Source organism: Bombina bombina, chromosome 3, assembly GCF_027579735.1.
Source record: "Bombina bombina isolate aBomBom1 chromosome 3, aBomBom1.pri, whole genome shotgun sequence".
Classification (NCBI taxonomy): domain Eukaryota; kingdom Metazoa; phylum Chordata; class Amphibia; order Anura; family Bombinatoridae; genus Bombina; species Bombina bombina.
In genome coordinates, this window is record NC_069501.1 from 1,126,039,307 (window position 1) to 1,126,050,158 (window position 10,852).

Genomic DNA, 10,852 nt, shown 5'->3' on the forward strand with positions numbered 1-10,852 from the left:
TGGAAGAAGAACTAGAGGCGGAAAGATATAGGCAGGATGATACTTCCAAGGAAGTGACAATGCATCCACTGCTTCCGCCTGAGGATCCCTGGATCTGGACAGATACCTGGGAAGCTTCTTGTTTAGATGAGAAGCCATCAGATCTATTTCTGGAAGTCCCCATATTTGAACAATCTGAAGAAATACCTCTGGGTGAAGAGACCATTCGCCCGGATGTAACGTTTGGCGACTGAGATAATCTGCTTCCCAATTGTCTATACCTGGGATATGAACCGCAGAAATTAGACAGGAGCTGGATTCCGCCCATACCAGTATTCGAGATACTTCTTTCATAGCCAGAGGACTGTGAGTCCCTCCTTGATGATTGACATATGCCACGGTTGTGACATTGTCCGTCTGAAAACAAATGAACGACTCTCTCTTTAGAAGAGGCCATGACTGAAGAGCTCTGAAAATTGCACGGAGTTCCAAAATGTTGATTGGTAATCTCACCTCCTGAGATTCCCAAACCCCTTGTGCTGTCAGAGACCCCCAAACGGCTCCCCAACCTGTCAGACTTGCATCTGTTGAAATCACAGTCCAGGTCGGAAGAACAAAAGAAGCCCCCTGAACTAAACGATGGTGGTCTGTCCACCACGTCAGAGATTGTCGTACAATCGGTTTTAAAGATATTAATTGAGATATCTTTGTATAATCCCTGCACCACTGGTTCAGCATACAGAGCTGAAGAGGTCGCATGTGAAAACGAGCAAAGGGAATCGCGTCCGATGCAGCAGTCATAAGACCTAGAATTTCCATGTATAAGGTTACCGAAGGGAATGATTGAGACTGAAGGTTTCGACAAGCTGAAACCAATTTTAGACGTCTCTTGTCTGTCAGAGACAGAGTCATGGACACTGAATCTATCTGGAAACCTAAAAAGGTTACCCTTGTCTGAGGAATCAAAGAACTTTTTGGTAAATTGATCCTCCAACCATGTTCTCGAAGAAACAATACAAGTCGATTCGTATGAGATTCTGCTAAATGTGAAGACTGAGCAAGTACCAAGATATCGTCCAAATAAGGAAATACCACAATACCCTGTTCTCTGATTACAGAGAGAAGGGCACCGAGAACCTTTGTAAAAATCCTCGGAGCTGTTGCTAGGCCAAACGGCAGAGCCACAAACTGGTAATGCTTGTCTAGGAAAGAGAATCTCAGAAACTGATAGTGATCTGGATGAATCGGAATATGCAGATATGCATCCTGTAAATCTATTGTGGACATATAATGCCCTTGCTGAACAAAAGGCAGAATAGTCCTTATAGTTACCATCTTGAATGTTGGTATCCTTACATAATGATTCAATATTTTTAAATCCAGAACTGGTCTGAAGGAATTCTCCTTCTTTGGTACAATGAAAAGATTTGAGTAAAACCCCAGCCCCTGTTCCAGAACTGGAACTGGCATAATTACCCCAGCCAACTCTAGGTCTGAAACACATTTCAGAAATGCTTGAGCCTTCACTGGATTTACTGGGACACGGGAAAGAAAAAATCTTCTTGCAGGAGGCCTTATCTTGAAGCCTATTCTGTACCCTTGTGAAACAATGTTCTAAATCCAAAGATTGTGAATCGAATTGATCCAAATTTCTTTGAAAAATCGTAATCTGCCCCCTACCAGCTGAGCTGGAATGAGGGCCGCACCTTCATGTTGACTTAGGAGCTGGCTTTGGCTTTCTAAAAGGCTTGGATTTCCAAACTGATACTGCTCCTGTAGGGGAAGGATCAGGCTTTTGTTCCTTATTGTGACGAAAGGAACGAAAACGATTAGCAGACCTAAATTTACCTTTAGATTTTTTATCCTGTGGTAAAAAAGTTCCTTTCCCTCCAGTAACAGTTGAAATAATAGAATCCAACTGTGAACCAAATAATTTATTACCCTGGAAGGAAAGGGAAAGCAAAGTTGACTTAGAAGACATATCAGCATTCCAAGTTTTAAGCCATAAAGCTCTTCTAGCTAAAATAGCTAGAGACATATACCTGACATCAACCCTGATGATATCAAAGATGGCATCACAAATAAAATTATTAGCATGTTGAAGAAGATTAACAATGCTATGAGAATTATGATCTGATACTTGTTGCGCTAAAGCTTCCAACCAAAAAGTTGAAGCTGCAGCAACATCCACTAAAGATATAGCAGGTCTAAGAAGATTACCTGAACATAAGTAAGCTTTTCTTAGAAAGGATTCAATTTTCCTATCTAAAGGATCCTTAAAGGAAGTACTATCTGCCGTAGGAATAGTAGTATGTTTAGCAAGAGTAGAGATAGCCCCATCAACCTTAGGGATTTTGTTCCAAAACTCTAATCTGTCAGATGGCACAGGATATAATTGCTTAAAACGTTTAGAAGGAGTGAATGAGTTACCCAAATTATTCCATTCCCTGGAAATTACTTCAGAAATAGCATCAGGGACAGGAAAAACTTCTGGAATAACTACAGGAGATTTAAAAACCTTATTTAAACATTTAGATTTAGTAACAAGAGGACCAGATTCCTCTATCTCTAATGCAATTAAGACTTCTTTAAGTAAAGAACGAATAAATTCCATTTTGAATAAATATGAAGATTTATCAGCATCAACCTCTGAAACTGAATCCTCTGAACCAGAGGAAACATTATCAGAATCAGAATGATGATGTTCATTTAAAAATTCATCTGAAAAATGAGAAGTTTTAAAAGACCTTTTCCGTTTGCTAGAAGGAGAAATAACAGACATAGCCTTCTTAATGGATTTAGAAACAAAATCTCTTATGTTAACAGGAACACTCTGAGTATTAGATGTTGATGGAACAGCAACAGGTAATGTAACATTACTAAAGGAAATATTATCTGCATTAACAAGTTTGTCATGACATTCATTACAAACAACAGCTGGAGGAACAGATACCACAAGTTTACAGCAAATGCACTTAACTTTGGTAGATCCAACATCAGGCAGCGATTTTCCAGAAGTATCTTCTGATTCAGGGTCAATCTGAGACATCTTGCAATATGTAATAGAAAAAACAACATATAAAGCAAAATTGATCAAATTCCTTAAATGACAGTTTCAGGAATGGAAAAAAATGCCAGTGAACAAGCTTCTAGCAACCAGAAGCAAATAAACAATGAGACTTAAATAATGTGGAGACAATAATGACGCCCATATTTTTTAGCGCCAAAAAAGACGCCCACATTATTTGGCGCCTAAATGCTTTTGGCGCCAAAAATGACGCCACATCCGGTAACGCCGACACTTTTGGCGCAAAAACGTCAAAAAATGACGCAACTTCCGGTGACAAGAACGACGCCGGAAATAACAAATAATTTTTTGCGCCAAAAAAGTCCGCGCCAAGAATGACGCAATAAAATGAAGCATTTTCAGCTCCCGCGAGCCTAACAGCCCACAGGGAAAAAAGTCAAATTTTAAGGTAAGAAAAAAATTGATTATTCAAATGCATTATCCCAAATAATGAAACTGACTGTCTGAAATAAGGAATGTTGAATATCCTGAATCAAGGCAAATAAATGTTTAAACACAATTATTTAGAACTTTATATAAAAGTGCCCAACCATAGCTTAGAGTGTCACAAAAATAACTCACTTACTTACCCCAGGACACTCATCTACATGTAGTAGAAAGCCAAACCAGTACTGAAACGAGAATCAGTAGAGGTAATGGTATATAAGAGTATATCGTCGATCTGAAAAGGGAGGTAAGAGATGAATCTCTACAACCGATAACAGAGAACCTATGAAATAGACCCCGTAGAAGGAGATCATTGAATTCAAATAGGCAATACTCTCTTCACATCCCTCTGACATTCACTGCACGCTGAGAGGAAAACCGGGCTCCAACCTGCTGCGGAGCGCATATCAACGTAGAATCTAGCACAAACTTACTTCACCACCTCCTCAGGAGGCAAAGTTTGTAAAACTGATTTGTGGGTGTGGTGAGGGGTGTATTTGTAGGCATTTTGAGGTTTGGGAAACTTTGCCCCTCCTGGTAGGAATGTATATCCCATACGACACTAGCTCATGGACTCTTGCTAATTACATGAAAGAAATATAGGCAGGTTGAAAACTCCAAGGAAGTGTCAATGCATCCACTGCTTCCACCTAAGGATCCCTGGACCTGGATAGGTACCTGGGAAGTTTCTTGTTTAGATGAGATGCCATCAGACCTATTTCTGGAAGCCCCCACATCTGAACAATTTGAAAAAAATACATCTGGGTGAAGAGACCACTCTCCCAGATGTAAAGCTTGACGACTGAGATAATCCGCTTCCCAATTGTCTATACCTGGGATATGGACCGCAGAAATTAGACAGGAGCTGGATTCTTCCCAAGCAAGTATCCGAGATACTTCTTTTATAGCCTGAGGACTGTGAGTCCCACCCTGATGATTGACATATGCCACAGTTGTGACATTGTCTGTCTGAAAACCAATAAACGTCTCTCTCTTCAATAAAAGCCAAAACTGAAGAGCTCTGAGAATCGCACGGAGTTCCAAAATATTGATTGGTAATCTCGCCTCTTGAGATTTCCAAACCCCTTGTGCTGTCAGAGATCCCCAGACAGCTTCCCAACCTAAAAGACTTGCATCTGTTGTGATCACGGTCCAGGTTGAATGAACCAAAGAGACCGTAGAACTATACGATGGTGATCTAACCACCAAGTCAGAGATAGATGAGTATTGGGATTCAAGGATATTAAATGTGAAATCCCAGAATAATCCCTGCACCATTAATTCAGCATTAAAAACTGGAGAGGTCATGAGACCTAAAACTTCCATGCATATAGCTACTGAAGGAAATAATAGAGACTGAAGGGTCCGACAAGCTGAACCCAATATAAATTGTCTCTTGTCTGTTAGAAACAAAGAAATTGACACAATCTATCTGGAAACCTAAAAAAGGTGACCCTTGTTTGAGGAATCAAGGAACTTTTTTGGTAAAATGATCCTCCAACCATGTCTTGAAGAAACAATAGAAGTTGAATCGTATGAGATTCTGCAGAACGAAAAGACTGAGCAAGTACCAAGATATTGTCCAAATAAGGAAACACCGAGAACCTTTGAAAAGATTCCTAGAGCTGTCGCTAGGCCAGAAAGGAAAAGCAACAAATTGGTAATGCTTGTCTAAAAAAGAGAATCTCAGAAAATGAAAATAATCTGAATGAAACAGAATATGAAGATATGCATCCTGTAAGTCTATTGTGGGCAAATAATGCCCTTGCTGAACAAAAGGCAGAATAAATCTTAGAATCACCATTCTGAAAGATGGTACTCTTACATGACAAATCAAAAGATTTTCTTTCTTTGGGACAATGAATAGCTCTGAATAAAAACCCCAGACCCCGTTCCTGAAACGGAACTGGTAGGAATATCCCAGATAACTCAAGGTCTGAAAAAACACTTCAGGAAAGTCTGAGCTTTTACTGAGATCGCTGGAATATGTGAGAGAGAGAAAAAAAAACTTCTCACAGGCGGTCTTACTCTGAATCCTATTCTGTACCCCAATCTAAGGAGTTTGGACCGAATTGAACCAAACAACTTCAGAAAAATCTTAACCTGCCCCCTACCAGCTAAGCTGGAATAAGGGCCGCACCTTCATGCGAATTTGGGGGCTGGCTTTGAACTCTTAAATGGCTTGAATTCATTCCATTTTGAAGAAAGCTTCCAATTAGAAACATATTACTTGGGGAAGAATAAGGCTTCTGTTCCTTATTAAGAACAAAAATGGAAATAAGCTTAAGATTTACCCTTAGAACTTAATCTTGAGGCAAAAAAACTCCCTTCCCCACAGTAACAGTTGAAAGTATTGAATTCAACTGAACAAAATAATTTATTACCTTGGAAGGAAAGAAAAACAGAATTTATGTTTACCTGATAAATTTCTTTCTCCAACAGTGTGTCCGGTCCACGGCTTCATCCTTACTTGTGGGATATTCTCTTCCCCTACAGGAAATGGCAAAGAGAGCACCCAGCAAGAGCTGTCCATATAGCTCCCCCTCTGGCTCCGCCCCCCAGTCATTCGACCGACGGTTAGGAGAAAAAGGAGAAACCATAGGGTGCCGTGGTGACTGTAGTGTATAAAGAAAGAAATTTTTCAAACCTGATTAAAAACCAGGGCGGGCCGTGGACCGGACACACCGTTGGAGAAAGAAATTTATCAGGTAAACATAAATTCTGTTTTCTCCAACATTGATGTGTCCGGTCCACGGCTTCATCCTTACTTGTGGGAACCAATACCAAAGCTTTAGGACACGGATGAAGGGAGGGAGCAAACCAGGTTACCTAAAAGGAAGGCACCACGGCTTGCAAAACCTTTCTCCCAAAAAACATAATTTATGTAAGAACTTACCTGATAAATTCATTTCTTTCATATTAGCAAGAGTCCATGAGCTAGTGACGTATGGGATATACATTCCTACCAGGAGGGGCAAAGTTTCCCAAACCTCAAAATGCCTATAAATACACCCCTCACCACACCCACAATTCAGTTTAACGAATAGCCAAGAAGTGGGGTGATAAAAAAGTGCGAAAGCATATAAAATAAGGAATTGGAATAATTGTGCTTTATACAAAATCATAACCACCACAAAAAAAGGGCGGGCCTCATGGACTCTTGCTAATATGAAAGAAATGAATTTATCAGGTAAGTTCTTACATAAATTATGTTTTCTTTCATGTAATTAGCAAGAGTCCATGAGCTAGTGACGTATGGGATAATGACTACCCAAGATGTGGATCTTTCCACACAAGAGTCACTAGAGAGGGAGGGATAAAATAAAGACAGCCAATTCCTGCTGAAAATAATCCACACCCAAAAATAAAGTTTAATGAAAAACATAAGCAGAAGATTCAAACTGAAACCGCTGCCTGAAGTACTTTTCTACCAAAAACTGCTTCAGAAGAAGAAAATACATCAAAATGGTAGAATTTAGTAAAAGTATGCAAAGAGGACCAAGTTGCTGCTTTGCAAATCTGGTCAACCGAAGCTTCATTCCTAAACGCCCAGGAAGTAGAAACTGACCTAGTAGAATGAGCTGTAATTCTCTGAGGCGGAGTTTTACCCGACTCAACATAGGCAAGATGAATTTAAGATTTCAACCAAGATGCCAAAGAAATGGCAGAAGCTTTCTGGCCTTTTCTAAAACCGGAAAAGATAACAAATAGACTAGAAGTCTTACGGAAAGATATCGTAGCTTCAACATAATATTTCAAAGCTCTAACAACATCCAAAGAATGCAACGATTTCTCCTTAGAATTCTTAGGATTAGGACATAATGAAGGAACCACAATTTCTCTACTAATGTTGTTGGAATTCACAACTTTAGGTAAAAATTCAAAAGAAGTTCGCAACACCGCCTTATCCTGATGAAAAATCAGAAAAGGAGACTCACAAGAAAGAACAGATAATTCAGAAACTCTTCTGGCAGAAGAGATGGCCAAAAAGAACAAAACTTTCCAAGAAAGTAATTTAATGTCCAATGAATGCATAGGTTCAAACGGAGGAGCTTGAAGAGCTCCCAGAACCAAATTCAAACTCCAAGGAGGAGAAATTGACTTAATAACAGGTTTTATACGAACCAAAGCTTGTACAAAACAATGAATATCAGGAAGAATAGCAATCTTTCTGTGAAAAAGAACAGAAAGAGCAGAGATTTGTCCTTTCAAAGAACTTGCGGACAAACCCTTATCTAAACCATCCTGAAGAAACTGTAAAATTCTCGGTATTCTAAAAGAATGCCACGAAAAATGATGAGAAAGACACCAAGAAATATAAGTCTTCCAGACTCTATAATATATCTCTCGAGATACAGATTTACGAGCCTGTAACATAGTATTAATCACAGAGTCAGAGAAACCTCTTTGACCAAGAATCAAGCGTTCAATCTCCATACCTTTAAATTTAAGGATTTCAGATCCTGATGGAAAAAAGGACCTTGTGACAGAAGGTCTGGTCTTAACGGAAGAGTCCACGGTTGGCAAGAGGCCATCCGGACAAGATCCGCATACCAAAACCTGTGAGGCCATGCCGGAGCTACCAGCAGAACAAACGAGCATTCCTTCAGAATCTTGGAGATTACTCTTGGAAGAAGAACTAGAGGCGGAAAGATATAGGCAGGATGATACTTCCAAGGAAGTGATAATGCATCCACTGCCTCCGCCTGAGGATCCTGGGATCTGGACAGATACCTGGGAAGTTTCTTGTTTAGATGGGACGCCATCAGATCTATTTCTGGAAGTTCCCACATTTGAACAATCTGAAGAAATACCTCTGGGTGAAGAGACCATTCGCCCGGATGCAACGTTTGGCGACTGAGATAATCCGCTTCCCAATTGTCTATACCTGGGATATGAACCGCAGAGATTAGACAGGAGCTGGATTCCGCCCAGACCAAAATTCGAGATACTTCTTTCATAGCCAGAGGACTGTGAGTCCCTCCTTGGTGATTGATGTATGCCACAGTTGTGACATTGTCTGTCTGAAAACAAATGAACGATTCTCTCTTCAGAAGAGGCCAAAACTGAAGAGCTCTGAAAATTGCACGGAGTTCCAAAATATTGATCGGTAATCTCACCTCCTGAGATTCCCAAACTCCTTGTGCCGTCAGAGATCCCCACACAGCTCCCCAACCTGTGAGACTTGCATCTGTTGAAATTACAGTCCAGGTCGGAAGCACAAAAGAAGCCCCCTGAATTAAACGATGGTGATCTGTCCACCATGTTAGAGAGTGTCGAACAATCGGTTTTAAAGATATTAATTAAGATATCTTCGTGTAATCCTTGCACCATTGCTTCAGCATACAGAGCTGAAGAGGTCGCATGTGAAAATGAGCAAAGGGGATCGCGTCCGATGCAGCAGTCATAAGACCTAGAATTTCCATGCATAAGGCTACCGAAGGGAATGATTGTGACTGAAGGTTTCGACAAGCTGCAATCAATTTTAGACGTCTCTTGTCTGTTAAAGACAGAGTCATGGACACTGAATCCATCTGGAAACCCAGAAAGGTTACCCTTGTCTGAGGAATCAAAGAACTTTTTGGTAAATTGATCCTCCAACCATGATCTTGAAGAAACAACACAAGTCGATTCGTATGAGATTCTGCTAAATGTAAAGACTGAGCAAGTACCAAGATATCGTCCAAATAAGGAAATACCACAATACCCTGTTCTCTGATTACAGACAGAAGGGCACCGAGAACCTTTGTAAAAATTCTTGGAGCTGTAGCTAGGCCAAACGGCAGAGCCACAAACTGGTAATGCTTGTCCAGAAAAGAGAATCTCAGGAACTGATAATGATCTGGATGAATCGGAATATGCAGATATGCATCCTGTAAATCTATTGTGGACATATAATTCCCTTGCTGAACAAAAGGCAAGATAGTCCTTACAGTTACCATCTTGAACGTTGGTATTCTTACATAACGATTCAATATTTTTAGATCCAGAACTGGTCTGAAGGAATTCTCCTTCTTTGGTACAATGAAGAGATTTGAATTAAACCCCATCCCCTGTTCCGGAACTCGAACTGGCATAATTACTCCAGTCAACTCTAGATCTGAAACACATTTCAGAAATGCTTGAGCTTTTACTGGATTTACTGGGACACGGGAAAGAAAAAATCTCTTTGCAGGAGGTCTCATCTTGAAACCAATTCTGTACCCTTCTGAAACAATGCTCTGAATCCAAAGATTGTGAACAGAATTGATCCAAATTTCCTTGAAAAAACGTAACCTGCCCCCTACCAGCTGAGCTGGAATGAGGGCCGCACCTTCATGTGGACTTAGAAGCAGGCTTTGCCTTTCTAGCTGGCTTGGATTTATTCCAGACTGGAGATGGTTTCCAAACTGAAACTGCTCCTGAGGATGAAGGATCAGGCTTTTGTTCTTTGTTGAAACGAAAGGAACGAAAACGATTATTAGCCCTGCTTTTACCTTTAGATTTTTTATCCTGTGGTAAAAAAGTTCCTTTCCCACCAGTAACAGTTGAAATAATGGAATCCAACTGAGAACCAAATAATTTGTTACCCTGGAAAGAAATGGAAAGTAAAGTTGATTTAGAAGCCATATCAGCATTCCAAGTTTTAAGCCATAAAGCTCTTCTAGCTAAAATAGCTAGAGACATAAACCTGACATCAACTCTGATAATATCAAAAATGGCATCACAGATAAAATTATTAGCATGCTGTAGAAGAATAATAATATCATGAGAATCATGATGTGTTACTTGTTGCGCTAAAGTTTCCAACCAAAAAGTTGAAGCTGCAGCAACATCAGCCAAAGATATAGCAGGTCTAAGAAGATTACCTGAACACAGATAAGCTTTTCTTAGAAAGGATTCAATTTTCCTATCTAAAGGATCCTTAAACGAAGTACCATCTGACGTAGGAATAGTAGTACGTTTAGCAAGGGTAGAAATAGCCCCATCAACTTTAGGGATTTTATCCCAAAATTCTAATCTGTCAGACGGCACAGGATATAATTGCTTAAAACGTTTAGAAGGAGTAAATGAATTACCCAATTTATCCCATTCTTTGGAAATTACTGCAGAAATAGCATTAGGAACAGGAAAAATTTCTGGAATAACCACAGGAGCTTTAAATACCTTATCCAAACGTTTAGAATTAGTATCAAGAGGACCAGAATCCTCTATTTCTAAAGCAATTAGTACTTCTTTAAGTAAAGAACGAATAAATTCCATTTTAAATAAATATGAAGATTTATCAGCATCAACCTCTGAGACAGAATCCTCTGAACCAGAAGAGTCATCAGAATCAGAATGATGATGTTCATTTAAAAATTCATCTGTAGGGAGAGA